The sequence below is a fragment of the Pinus tabuliformis genome, chromosome 6, assembly GCF_031772625.1.
Source record: "Pinus tabuliformis cultivar Carrire ecotype Pingquan chromosome 6, CPIR1, whole genome shotgun sequence".
NCBI lineage: Eukaryota > Viridiplantae > Streptophyta > Pinopsida > Pinales > Pinaceae > Pinus > Pinus tabuliformis.
In genome coordinates, this window is record NC_142292.1 from 1,347,321,703 (window position 1) to 1,347,336,620 (window position 14,918).

A 14,918-nucleotide genomic window follows, 5' to 3' on the forward strand; every position below is an offset into this window, starting at 1 on the left:
GCTTGCTTGAAGGAGGGAGTGGAGATCCCTCCTCTGCGCCCCTCCATGGAATGCTACCTTCACAGCAACTCTGAAACCCTATTAATTTTTCCCGCCTTCGCTCCCAACGTCGCCCCAATCACTGAATCGTCGCCATCGAAGGATCCTTCATCAATATGGGATACTTCCTTCTAAACCACCTTTAGGAAGTATTCACCATTTTCTGCTCTCTGCTTGACATGTGTGCGCACCATTTTTTAGACCGGAGTTCCAGTAGAATCCACTTAAATTCTTGCGTCAGAGCTTTATGGTGTGCGACTGTAGCCAAAGCCGCCAATCCCAACATCCTGGTTATTCTCTCTAATTTGAGCATCCATGCTTCACTCCATATCTAGAAGAGAAATGAATTCACCCCATTCATGGTTAAAGTCTAGGAAATGTGGAGCATAGATATGGGCCTTTGAAGAGCGAGAGGGGGACACCCTCTTTCTTGGTTGTTGTACTGAATAACGCTGGATAAAAATAGGACTCCAAGTTGTTGCGATGAATAACGCCTGCTAAAAATAGGACTCCAAGATGAAGACTTGTCATGCACAAGGGACATGGTCATGGTCATGGCAGAATCGATGTATTCCAATACGTTTGGATGACATGGTATTCAGGCTCTAGTTTTCCAAACTTAGTGGAAGAGAAGTGAGGGACGCTTTTATTTTTGTACAGTAATATCCAATTGTTGTATAGATAATATCCACATGTATTCATCCAACTTATATATCCACATGTATTCATCCAACTCAAATGAATTAAAGTTCTTGCTCCTTGCCTATTTAAATTATTTGTCATGTTCTTAGTTTCAGTAAGCATCTGGTCATTTGTCGGTGATTGATGTATTTTTTTTAAAGAATAAGTGGGTTGGACAAGATTTTTCCTGAGCCTTTCAGTTTTTATGGGCGTTTTCGTTGTGGCGTGAGAAGCCAAGCAGATTGATTTGGAAATCCAAGACTATCCTTTTCACACCCACTATGTCGTAATGCAATTTATTAATGGGCTTTTGACTTGGATCAGGCCATGGACTTGGAAGCATGGGTGATTACTGAATGTTGGAATAATAATGGCGGTGAAGAGACAAAAGCTTTGAAAGCGGATACTATTAATTCTGCCGACTCCTACTCTCTCTCTCTTTTCTGCAAATCAATCCTTTTGGTGTTAACATTCGTGTCTTGTTCCTCCTGTTTTTATTGATTAACCAATCCTTTGGATCATTGTGTAAAGGGGATGATGGAATAGCCATCACACTTCACAAAAATGAAGATGAAGAGTCTCTGCATGCAGGATTCGTGCAGGAGGATGTCCGGGCTTCGAACCTGGACAAAGGATACGAGAAACTCGCCAGGATGGTGGAAGCCACCAAGGATCGAGCTCGAGCGTTGAAGCTCGAGGTGAATCGTGGCCATGGCAAGATGACCAAGGGAAAGGAAAGTGTCGGGAGTTTCATTACGCTCGCAGATTCAGGGGTTATTCAATCAAATTCTCCTTGGGAACTCTAGCATAGGATTTGTCACTGATCAAGGACATGTGTAGCAATCTGGTGTGGGTGTTGTGCACAATAGATTACACTTGTATCAATTGTCCTACGGACAACACCTCCAATGGAGTTTTCTTTCCAAGGATGATGAATTCTCCTCACCTGTGTTGATCCAAACTTTGAAACCCTTTTTGGGCACAACACAGATCTTGTATGTCACTCTGTGTGTCAGATGTGCACAGGAAGCCTCAAAAATTGCTTTGATATTTGCCCGACAAATGGGACTCAAGATGGCAGGGGAAGTACCACGGGGCTTCTCCTGACAAAGACTTTGAATTTACGATTGCAAAATGGAAAAGGGGCACGAGAAATAACAAATTTTGTAGTGGGATGTTCAATAGTTTTATCTCAACAACCTTCTGGTATTGTAGGATTTGGCAGAGGAGCTCTGTCTATGCCTTCCCAGCTTAGTGAACACATTGGCAAAGATATATTTGCGTATTGCCTTCAGAGCCACCGATTCGACGAAGAAAACTAGAAAAGCCTCATGGTTCTCGGTGACAAGGTGTTCCCCAATTACATCCCTCTGAATTACACCCCTTTTCTAACCAATTACTCCTCCATAAAACTCACCCCATCTTGCACTTGACCCTAACTGCTTATTCATGTCTCCGGGGAAATTAAATCCTGGTGGGTGATCTGACATTGACATGCTAGTTTCTTCATCACTGAACCATTATATCTCCACTAGAATATTTGCATCTAATTAATGAATAAAGTTATAAGGCATGCTTAGTATTATGTAGACATTCAAATATTTGCATGTCTCTTTATCTATTACCTGTTGATTGTGGGAGCATATCAGTTATTTTTTGCAACTGGAATATTCGTCTAATTTATGTTTGTATTACACATCTCGTACACTTCAGTGAATTGGATCATATATTTAGTCTTTACTATTTTATAGCCCCTTTGTGGTTTTACATTGTAGAAGACTAATGGGTTTGCTGTCATGAGATTTCATGCCTTACGCTGAAGAATTCAACTCTACAATTTTATGGCAAAGCATGGGCACTAAAATCTTATTGGAAGGAAAACATGTAATACTCAGCACCTCCTTGAATGAAAACAAACAAAAATACAAATACTCTAAATACCATCGAATCAATGCCTAAGATGTCAATTCTTTCCCACAAAAGAGCACCCATCTTATTTATAACCATACAAACTATCACTTCAAACAACAACACTAAACTCCCCGGAATAACAAATAAATCGAACCTGAATTAGAATGAAGTGCGTGCTTGTGAGGTGATGATATGCAACTCCTATCCATGCAATTCTCAATCTGATTTAGATAGTTCATTCATCTTTTAGTGCAGCTGGGTTGAGATTGTTTTCACGGGATTTAGCCTTACAAATTTCAACATGCACCATTCAACAACTGTTGATAACTCTAGAAATCTCCAAGTATGACTGTAGACCTGAACATGTACAAAGTATTTCTATAGGGGTGCTCGACTTAGGTGATCCTTATCTATAAGAAAATCCATAAAAAAATGAGTCTAACTAATGCAGAGAATTTAAGAATTTCAAAACAAAACTGAAGATTAAGCATGCCTAATATACTCTCAAGGCAATACATGTTTAAAGACAAATTTTGTGGAATATGTGACACAACTAATCCTTTAAATCAGCTCCCAAGAACTAGATACAAACACAAACTTTATCCATAATATTAAAAAAAAATACATTAAATTAAAAAAAAAAAAAACAACAACAACAAACAAAAAAACAAACAAACAAATAAGAAATTAGATTACTAAAAAACAAATGAATACACCACATGAATTATAAAAAGAATTAAAAATAAAAAGGGCTACATAGCAGCTAGTAATTATCATTTAGCTTAAAAATAACTTAATTAAATTAAAAAAATAATAAAGACAAAGTTTTCAACATTTGAATATCATCACCAAAAAATTAAGAAATATGATTAACTAATATTATTTATATTAACATATATGCACTTTAATGTATGTTTAATATATGTGTGTGTGGGGCACCTCAAAAAAAAGATTGCATTCCATTCTTATTTTCATATTCCATTCAATATATGTGTGTGGAACCTCACAAAAAAATGCATTCCATTCTCACAGTCAGATTCCATTCTGGTTTTCAGTCTTAGGATTTTGCCATAAAACTAAAATATGTATATAAAATTTAAATTTGCCAATACATATAGCATACATATCTACAAATTATTTCCTTATACCATATTTCCAATTTAAAAAACATGTTGGCCTGTCTTTGCACCTTTTGGGGCAATTGCTAGTCATACTAATTGTGTACTTTTGTAACAGATGGCCAATAAATGTATGTATTTAAATACTAATTTACTTTAACATTAAATAATAATAAAACTAAAACTCTATAACATAATTAAGCCACTACTTTTAAAACTCTTTCATTAATTGCATCTCCCTCTCTAATTTCCTAGCCATTATCAAGATCAAATTCGTCGGGCTGAAATTTACCTTTTTCATTGTTTTCTACCCACCTCCTCCTCTTTGGTAGATTTTCCTTCTTTCTCTAAATTTATATCAGGAAATACATTTTGTAAATAATGAAAAATATTATAAAATTACCATAATTTTAAGTTTCATGAAAACATTCCAATTGATCTTTAAAAAACCCAAAAAAACTCGAGTTTATGAATTTGTAAATAATGAAAAAATTGAGACATTTTTATCTAAAAAAAATTCTACGACTCTAAAGATTACTTTTCACAAACCAAAACTCCACGACATAATTAATGAAATATAATATTCTTCATAAATCAGTTCATATATAATGAAAATCACTGAAAACATCGGGCAATATTTATCTAAATAGACATTACAAAACAATAAATTTGTACCACCCTGATGCTATGAGTAGTTTCTCACAGTTAATTATTTTTACTTTGAATAACTCAGTTATTTATAATTGTTGATAAGGCATGATAAGAAAACTTTACATTAGGATAAGTGGATAAAAATTAAATAATGCAATGATATGATGTGTAGAAGTTATGGTTGTGAACCAAGAATAGTTAATAAAAGGAAAAATTAAATCTTGAATTCCTGAACAGTTAGAATCAATTATCAATCTTTCATTTTTCCTAGAGGGGGACCAAAAGCCTTAGAGCTCAGTGGAAAAAACCAAGGATAGCTATAGGCTAGAGGATATGTGGAAAGAGAGATGCAATTTAGAAAACAGAATGTTGTTGAATAGAGGTATTCTTGAGTTGTACGTAGAGTCAATGGAATCCTCAGACTGATTCATGAGTGTACAATACTGAACTGGAATGGATTAGTCTTGAGGCCCAAGTACAGGTTACCTTAAGAATTGGAATTTAAAATTCCAAATTGTCAGGTGTGGAAAAGGCTAGGGGGAGAGGTTGGACGTAATTTCCAGCTTTGCTGCTGGCTGGAGAGACTTTCTTGTTGATAATTAATCTAATATATTGAGAAGATAAGTATACCTATTAATTTTCTGAGAACTGGTTAAATTCTTTCCTCCTGTATAAACAAAAAGAAGAGACTTTTGTGTTTTACTTTTTGTATGAGAAAGAGAAAATTTGTGTGTTTATTTTGTAGAAAGAAAGATAGGCAGGATTGTATAAGACAAAGGAATTGTTCTTCTTAAGAAAAAAAGTGTGATAATTAACCTCTGTATACTACAACCATAACCAGAAATTTCAGGGTAGAAATATGTTTCAGGTGTGGACTGAACAGGAAAAGAAAATACCAAAGGACTTATAACAGATAATGGGGAACTAGTTGAGCTCCTAGGTCTACAAGTTCAAACTCGTTGAGAGGCATTCTGGACCCAACTTATTTATGGGAAAACACCACCTGGGTCATGAAGCGGTCCTAGTTAACCTAGGCCAAGTAATGGTCGGCAAGCACAATGAACAATGGGTTAATAATACAAAGAATATGAAACGAATGTGTATACTTTCCTTGGAAATATAACAGACAAATCAATTTCGGAATTATAACCCAAGAATCATAGGAGAATACATACATTTGTAACACTAAAAATTGAACAAATTATATGATGCAAAACCTTTTAGATATACATATATTCTTGTTATAAAAGAAAACAATGACAACCATCCCTTTTTTTTTAATTCTACAAACCGAAGGAAAAAACAAAAGAATGCCTCTACTAATGAAATTACCATGCGCGAAGCCTGTCCAATGTTTCAATGAAAAGGGAAAACTTTGTTACAATATTTTTTATTAACAAGTTAGCAAATATTGCACAAGACTCAATTGTGTTTCTTTTGGTGGAAAACATATGCAGAGAATGGAAAGATATATTAGTTTTTCCCACAAAAAAATTAGGTACTCAAGGCCAAATTGAGAACTAGGAATAATGGGTTAGGTTAGTTTTATCTTGGGTCGAGCATGAGGGGTCAAACAGTCCCTTGCCAGCAAATTCTGTGTAGGACTGTGAGGGTCGAAGAGGAATCCTACAAAGATTCCACCCTACAAATAACCTTTTATTTTCTTCTTTAAAACAAACTCGAAAATGAAAATCAATGCTGAGAATCAAAACGAATGTTACAGTATTCATAAACCGACAACCCCATAATAGGTATAAATGTTAAATAAATACATATAACCATAATCAAATGGAGAATTTAATTAAAAAAAATATCATTGTATACAGTCAGGAAGAAACAGAAAGTTCGGCCTCCTATGGAGTTTCAATTTTACATAGTCTTTCCAAAAGAAATATCAGTAAAAACAATCAAAAAAATTCAGAGGGAGCCATTGTGTTACATTCTAGAGTAATCGAGTAAAGAATGGGTCTCAGTACCCTTTTTTCAGGCAAACTCGAAACGAAAAAGGTATAAACCCTTGTACCATATAGAAGATGGAAAGGTAAAAACGTGGAAACAAAAAGGAAGTGATTGTTAGAATATGTTTAATGTCACATTTGTTGCCCTAGAGTAGTAATAATGCACATACCTATTTAACAAGACAAGTACCAGTCAAACCCTAATACAAAATCTTAAATAGTTACAGTTACAAATAAACATCATGAGTTTACCTGAGAAAAAAAAGGTATACCAACAACTCACCATCGAAACTTGGAAGGCTATGGTATCAGAATGACCATGTAACCGAGAACCGTAAATGAAGTAATAACTAAAGAATTTTCACAAAAAATGTACCATAGGAAGGCCTTGTGCGACCAATTCTTGTTCTTGTTGGAAGATGGTATATAATATGTTTAGTATCACAGTCGTTTCCCTAGAGCAGTAATAATGCACATAACTATTCAACAAGACAAGTACCAGACAAACCCTAATACAAAATCTTAAATAGTTACAGTTACAAATAAACAATCTGAATTTTTACCTAAGAAAAAGAAGGTATACCAACAGCTCGCCATCAAAACTTGGAAGGCTATAGTATCAGAATGAATCTGTAACCAAGAACCACAAATGAAGTAATAACTAAAGAATTTTCATTAAAAATGTACTATAGGAAGGTCTTGCATGGCCAATTCCAGTTCCTGCCGGAAGAAGGGATGCCATCATCGGAAATTAGATTGAAACCCTGTAAAATCAGGAGATATTAGCCAATGAACAACATCATAGCAAACTTTCTCAATAAATATAGTGTTTGTAAAGCTCTACTTGCCTGTAGGTGGATGTGGTGCTCGGGGATGCATAGGTTTAGCCCGAAGAAAAGTTGCGGAGTAGGAATTCTAAGGGAAAAGGTGCAAAATGATGAATGAAATCCAGGCTAGGGGTGAAAGTGGTTACCTCATTCTAAACCCGAGAGCCATCATGTGGATTTGGAAACCCTATAGATGGGTGGTGGACATAAGCCAAAGTGTCCCCTGTTATTGGTGCCATACAAACTCATACTGGAATAATAAATTAGCAATAAAAACTTTCAATCTTTGTGTATGCACCATGGTGTGAAATTTAAGTAATTTGTAACAGTCCACATGGGAAAGAGCGCTAGTGTGCCCTCCATTTAACTCTGAACTAAAAGATTTATATGCCTCTTGGTAAATATAATGTATGCCAATATAATGAAATAAAAGACTGACTATTATGTAGGTCACAATTTATTTATTTATTTTTGTATTCGAGTAATTTATGTATTGATGGTTAGACTTGTTACAAGTGGTATCAGAGCCACAATTTCAATATTGTGGCCTGGTCAGGAAATGGTAGTGATGATACATGTATTTAAATGTGCACGGAGGTAGAGAGTGAGCATGTAAATAGATCACAATGAGGAGAGGGGTTGGAGGGAAGTTTCCATCAAGATCAACAAGTAGAGCATGTTCTATGCCAAACCCAGAAACAAATTCAGAATGTGGGTGTAGCTGGGTGCAGAACAATGACACCAAACAAATATGCTACTCGAAATTGTTCAACAATTGCAAGATGAAATGGTTTGATTAAGAATATACAATAAAATACCGATGCATGAACATGAGAGGATCCTAAAAATCCTCTCAGAAAAACAAAACCATTGAACCTCTCAACCTAGTCCTGAGCATAGAAGTAGAGATGAAGAAGAACATTAACATCAAACTGAGGATACTCCAGAGGGGAGTCATACCTAGAGAATTGAAGGAAATAGAATTGATCATGAAGAGGAGTCAAGAAATGTCTCAGATCAAAGGAAAACAAAGAAACAAAAACTAGAATTGTCGGGGGAATTCAGAAAGATCAAACCCCCAACCTTTGATGGTGAAGTAGAGGAGGCTGCAGAAGCTTGGCTCATCAATATGAATAAATATTTTCAAGTTTATGAATATGATAGTAATCTTAAGGCCATATTGGTCATTTATTAGCTTCAAGGGAAAGCCATCTTATGGTGGGAAGAGGTAAAGATAAGTGTAAGGGATGTAGGAGCAAGATGTAACATGGGATGAATTTCAAAAACACTTTAAAAACAAATATCTGATGGAGCGATTCTATGATGAGAAAGTTAAAAAATTCCATTTTTTGAAGTTGGGACAACTAATTATGGATGAGTATGTGACCAAGTTTATTTCCTTATTAAGATATGTGCCATATATCCGAGAGGAAAAATCAAAAGTACAATGCTTCCTGAGTAGTCTGATTGCATTTATGAAGGAAAGAATAGAATTTGATAATCCTAAAACCATGGACGAAGAAATATGAAAATATCAAATGTGTTACAAATAGATGAAGCAAAAAGGAGATGTTGGCAAGAGTTTATCTCACAGGAAGGGGCTGAATAATTCTCGGAATTTCAGAGGCACTAAATCTTCCAATTTTAAGAATGTACAAAGAAATCAATCAAGTAAATAGCCTGGAAGGAATCCGCAAAAACCCAGATGGAAAAAAGAAACTAAGCTTATTGAAGCATCCAGCAAGGGGGAGCCCAGCCAAGTACAAAAGCCTCCTTTCCAATCTTGGGGCTGTGGAGAACCCCGCTATTACAAGAATTGTCCCCACCGCGTCAGATCTGAACAAGTTTTCAATGTACAAGAAGCATATACCGTCGGGGAGGTGGCAAGGAGTATACCCAGGATTAATGTTGCATTGGAAGACCACCAAGCCGATTACCAACTTACTATGATAGAATTGGAAGGTAATTTAATTAATCAATCTGTGTCTATTTTAGTAGATTTGGGTGCAAGCTTAAGTTATGTCAGCCCCAAAGTAGTGGAAATTTTTTGTTTTTAAACTTATAAATTTAGAAACCCCTAACTAGTCCAACTTGCTATAGGGGTGAAGAGGAGGGTAAAATCCAAGGTGCCCAGTTGTCCCATTGAGGTAGGGGGTCAGCACATAAATTCAGAATTGAACATTTTTCCTTTAGGATCATATGATTTGCTACTTGGGATGGATTGGTTGGAGGGAAATTGGTCTATCATGAACTGTAAGGAGAATTCCATTAGTTATATTATTGAAGACGACTCTCAGTAGAAGATCCAGGGAGTTAGGAAACCCATGAAGTTATGGCCCATTACTACCCCTCAATTGGGCAAGTGCATGAGAAAAGTTTGTGTGATTTATGCGGTCCAAGTTGGGTATTCTAATTCTAAAGATAACACCACCACTTTGGAAAACATACCAATAGTTCAGGAATTTACTAATGTGTTTCCTAAAAATATACCAGGGCTACCTCCAAAACGCAATATTGATTTCACCATAGAATTAATTCCTGGAGCAGCACCAGTATCCAAAGCTCCTTACTGCATGAGTGTACTCGGGTTGACCGAGCTTAAGATGCAACTCCAGGGGTTTCTTGATAAGGGATATATTCATCCCAGTGTATCTCACTGGGGAGCTCCGATGTTAATTGTAAGGAAGAAGGATGGCACAATGTGGTTGTGAATTGATTACAGACAAATTAATAAATTAACTATTAAGAATAAATACCCTTTGCCTCAGATTGACAATTTGTTTGACCAAGTCAAAGGTGAAACTGTTTTCTCTAACATTGATTTACGACTAGGATGCCATTATATTTAGGTGAAATATGAGAGAATTTGTAAGATGGCCTTTACGGCCCAATATGGGCACTACAAATTTATAGTCCTACCATTTGGACTGACTAATGCACTTGCGACATTTATGATTTTGATGCATGGCAGCTTCCATCCTTTCTTGGATAAATTCCTATTGATTCTTATAGATGCTATATTTGTTTACTCAAAAACTCTAGAAGAACATAAGAAGAACCTATGAATAGTACTCCAAATGTTATGAGATCATTAGTTGTATGAAAAATTTAGTAAATGTGATTTTTATAAAATCAGATTCAGTACTTAGGGCATGCCATTTCAATAGAAAGAATAGTGGTTAACCCTGAGAAGACTAAGACCATTATGGAGTGGTCGGTGCCCAAAATTGTAGCTGATATATGATCTTTTATGGGTTTAGTAGGGCATTACTGTCATTTTATAGAGAGATTCTCTCAGATTGCGTACCCCATCACCCCCTTATAGAAGAAATGGAAAAAATTTAAGTGGACCAATGAATGTCAGCAAAGTTTTGAACAATTAAAATATCTACTAACTACTACCCCTATGCTAAAGATTACTTACCCAAATAAGAAATTTGTGGTCTACACAGATGCATGTCAATAAGGGGTGGGGGTAGTACTAATGCAAGATGGGAAGTTGATTGCATGTGAGTCACGAAAGTTAAAGGAGCATGAGCACAGATACTCCACATATGATTTCGAATTAACCGTGATAGTTGATGTACTAAAGGTGTGGAGGCACTATCTCCTAGGTAAAATATTTTTGTTAATGACATAGCATAATAGTCTGACAAGTCATTTCAAACAACCCAATCTAAATGCCCATCAAGCAAGGTGGAATGCCTTCCTTAGTGAATTTGAATTTGACATCAAGCATTTAAAAGGAAAAGAAAATCGAGTTGCAAATGCATTAAGCAGAAGAATACATTGTGTTTATGAACTGTATTATAATCAAATTTAATTTAAGTTTCTGGAGAAAATTAAAGAAGTTGCCCAACAGGATCCTTAATATAAATTTTTATTGCAGCAAGCTCAGAAAGCTAACATCTAGGAAAAATAGTCATATTATGATATAAATAAAGATTAGTTGTTAAATTTTCGAAAAACAATCTATGTCCCTAATCATATTTCTGTTAGGTAATTGATTCTGGATGAATTTCACAAGAGTCCTTACAATGCCCATCCCAGATATCAAAAAATGTTTTCAGCCATTAAAAAGGATTATTTTTGGCCTGGAATGCGTAGGGATATCACATAATATTTGACTAAATGTATAGAATGTCAGCAAGTTAAAGTTGAACATCAACACCCTGCTAGTCTTCTTCAACCAATACCTATACCAGAGTGGAAGTGGGAGGTCATTACACTTGAATTCATCACTGGATTACCCAGATCTAAGAGGCACAATGACTCGATCATGGTAGTAGTGGATAAACTCAGTAAAATAGCTCATTTCATTCCAGTACAATCTACCTTCAAGACAGTTCAAATTGTTGACATTTTTATGAAAGAGGTGTTCTGGTTGCATGGTATTCCTAAGGTAGTTATATCAGATAGAGATGTAAAATTTACCTTCGCATTTTGGAGAGCACTACTTATAGGGCTAGGTACCCACGTCTAGTTTAGCACTGCATAACATCCACAGATTTATGGGTAAACTGAACATGTGAATCAAGTACTGGAATATATGCTTTGGATGTATGTTATGCAACAACCCAATAAATGGGAATAATATTTGTATTTGGCAGAATTTGCATATAATAACGGGTATCATGAATCTTTAAAGATGAGCCCCTTCGAGGTGTTGTACGAAAGAAGATGTAGAACACCTACAAATTGGAACAATCCTGAAAACAGACTAATGCTAGGGCCATAAATGTTGGAGGAAATGGAACGAACAGTAAAGAAAATCTGACAAAATTTAAAAGTTGTCGAAGATAGACAGAAAGCTTATGTTGATTGAAAAATAATGTATTGAGAATTTGAAGTTGGAAATCATGTATATGTGTGAATCAAATCTAAGAAAAACACTTTGAAATGGGCTAGTTGTGTAAAGCTTAACCCTCGCTTTTGGTGTCCTTTCCAGATATTGAAAATAATTGGACTGGTGGCTTATAGACTAGCCTTACCAAGTCATATAAAAGTTCATGATATATTTCATGTCTCATTATTGAAACGATATGTGTATGACCCTAGACATGTGATTCATTGGCAGGATGTTTAGGTAATGCTTTGAAGATTTCAATTGATCATGATAAAATGAGTTTTCCTGAATTAATTCCAGTATGGTTGTTGTAACAGGTCGAACTAGATGGAGAGTTCATAGTATAACCTCAGCGCATCCTCAAATAGAGAGAAATAACACTATGGAGGCGAACCATCGTCCAGGTTAAAGTGCAGTGGAAGCACTGCAGCCTAGAAGAGACCACCTCAGAAGATGAATAATTCATATGGGAATCCTGCCCAGGTCTGTTCCAGATAGGCTAGAGGATATGTCAAAAGAGAGATGAAATTTGGAAAGTGGAATGTTTCTAGATAAGGCTATACTTGAGTTGAACATAGAGTCAATGGAATACTCAGACTGATTCATGAGTACAATATTGTACTAGACTAGAGTAGTCTTGAGGCCGAGGTACAAGTTACCTCAAAAACTATAATTTAAAATTCCAAAATGTTAGGTGTGGAAAAGGCTCGTGGGTGAGGTTGGACGTAATTTCCAGCTTCATGACTAGGTGGAGAGACTTTCCTGCTGATAATTAATCTAATATATTGAGAAGATAAGTATAACTATTAGTTTTTTGAGAAATGGTTAAATTATTTCTTCCTGTATAAACAAAAAGAAGAGACTTTTGTGTTTTCTTTTCTATATGAGAAAGAGAAATGTTGTGTGTTTATTTTGTAAAAATAAAGATAGGCAGGACTGTATAAGATAAATGAACTGGTCTTCTTAAGAAGAAGAGTGTGATAATTAACCTTTGTATAATATAATCATAACTAGAAATTTCAGGGTAGAAATTTGTTTCAGGTGTGGACTGAATAGGTAATGAAAAGACCATAGGACTTATAACAAACAATGGGGAACCGGTTGAGCTCTGGGTCTGCAAGTTCAAACCCATTGAGGCAGTTCAGGCCCAACTTATTTATTGGAAAACACCCCCCTGGGTAGTGAACTAGTCCTAGTTAACTTAGGTCTTATCACGGCCAAGGAGCACAATGATTAGTGGGTTAATAATAAAAAGAATATGAATGACTGTGTCTACTTTCCTTTGAAATATAACAAAAAAATTAGTTTTTGAATTATAAGCTAGGAAACACAGGAGAATAAGTACATTTGTTACACTAAAAATTGAACAAATTTTACAATCCAAAACCTTTTAGATATACATATATTCTTGTTATAAAATAAAACAGTGACAACCATTCTTTTTTTTAATTGTACAAACCCGAGGAAAAAATGAAAGAATTCCTCTACTAATGAAATTACTAGGCGGGAAGCCCGTCCAAATGTTTCAACAAAAATGGAAACATTTTTTACTATCTTTTTTATTAACAAGTTAACAAATATTGCAAAAGACTCATTTGTGTTTATTTCGTTGGACAACATGCAGAGAATGACAAGATACATTAGTTGTTCCCATAAAAAATTTAGGTACTCAAGACCGAATTGGGAACTGGGATTAATGGGTTGGGTTAGTTCGACCCTAGGTCAAGCCCGAGGGGTCATACAATCCCTTGCCCAACAAATTATGTGTAGGACTATGAGGGTCGAAGATGAATCCTACAGAGATTCCACCCTAAAAATAACCTTTTATTTTCTTCTTTAAAACAACCGAGGAAATGGAAAGCAGTGTCAAGAATCAAAACAAATGTTACAGTATTCATAAACCCACAACCTCGTAATAGGGTAAAATGCTAAGTCAATACATATAACCATAATCAAATGGAGAATTTAATTTATATATATATATATATATATATATATATATATATATATATATATATATATATCGTTATATACACTTGGGAAGAAATAGAAAGTTCAACCTCCTATGGAGATCTAATTTTATATAGTCTTTCCAAAAGAAATATTAGTAGAAATAGTCAAAGAAAGTTCAGAGGGAGCCATTCTCTTGCAATCTAGAGTAATTCAAGCATACTAAGAAGTTGGAGTAAAGAATAGGTCTTAGTACCTTGTCTTAGACAAACCTAGAATGGAAGGGTATAAACCCTTGTACCATATAGAAGCATGAAAGGTAAAAACTTGGAAACCAAAAGGAGGTGATTATTAGAATACGTTTAGTGCCACAGTCACTACCCTGGAGAAGTAATAATGTGCATACTTGTTCAAAAAGACAAGAACTAGTCAAACCCTACTACAAAATCTTAAACAGTTACAGTTACAATTGAACATTCTGACTTTTTACCTGAGAAAAAAAAGGTATACCAACAACTCACCACTGAAACCTGGAAGGCTATGATATCAAAATGATTGTATAACCGAGAACCAAAAATGAAGTAATAACTGAATAATTTTCACAAAAACTGTACCAGACAAATGCATTGTGTGGCTAATTCTAGTTCCTTCTAGAAGGGATTCCATCACCGTAAAAGAGATTGAAACCTTGTAAAATAAAGAGATATTAGCCAATTAATAGCATCAAAGAAAACTTTCTCAAAAAAATATAGTGTTCATAAAGCTCTACTTGCCTGTAGGTGGATTTGGCACTTAGGGATAGGTTTCACCTGAAGAAAAGTTGCAGAGCCAGACTTCTAAGGGCAAAAGTGTAAAATGGCAGACGACATCCAAGCTAGGGGTGAAAGTGGTTACCTCTTTCTAAACCTGAGATCCATCATCGTAGATTTGGAAACCC

General features: G+C 35.3%; 1 long non-coding RNA gene across 1 annotated transcript; it reads right to left on the bottom strand.

Annotated features, from left to right (window-relative positions):
* Positions 1–6,697: 6,697 nt before the first annotated feature.
* On the bottom strand, positions 6,698–7,535 carry LOC149263627 (uncharacterized). Its single transcript, XR_016249698.1, has 2 exons — positions 7,332–7,535; positions 6,698–7,122 (listed from the first exon to the last, which is right to left on the bottom strand). It is a non-coding gene; the product is annotated as an uncharacterized LOC149263627 (long non-coding RNA).
* Positions 7,536–14,918: the final 7,383 nt, after the last annotated feature.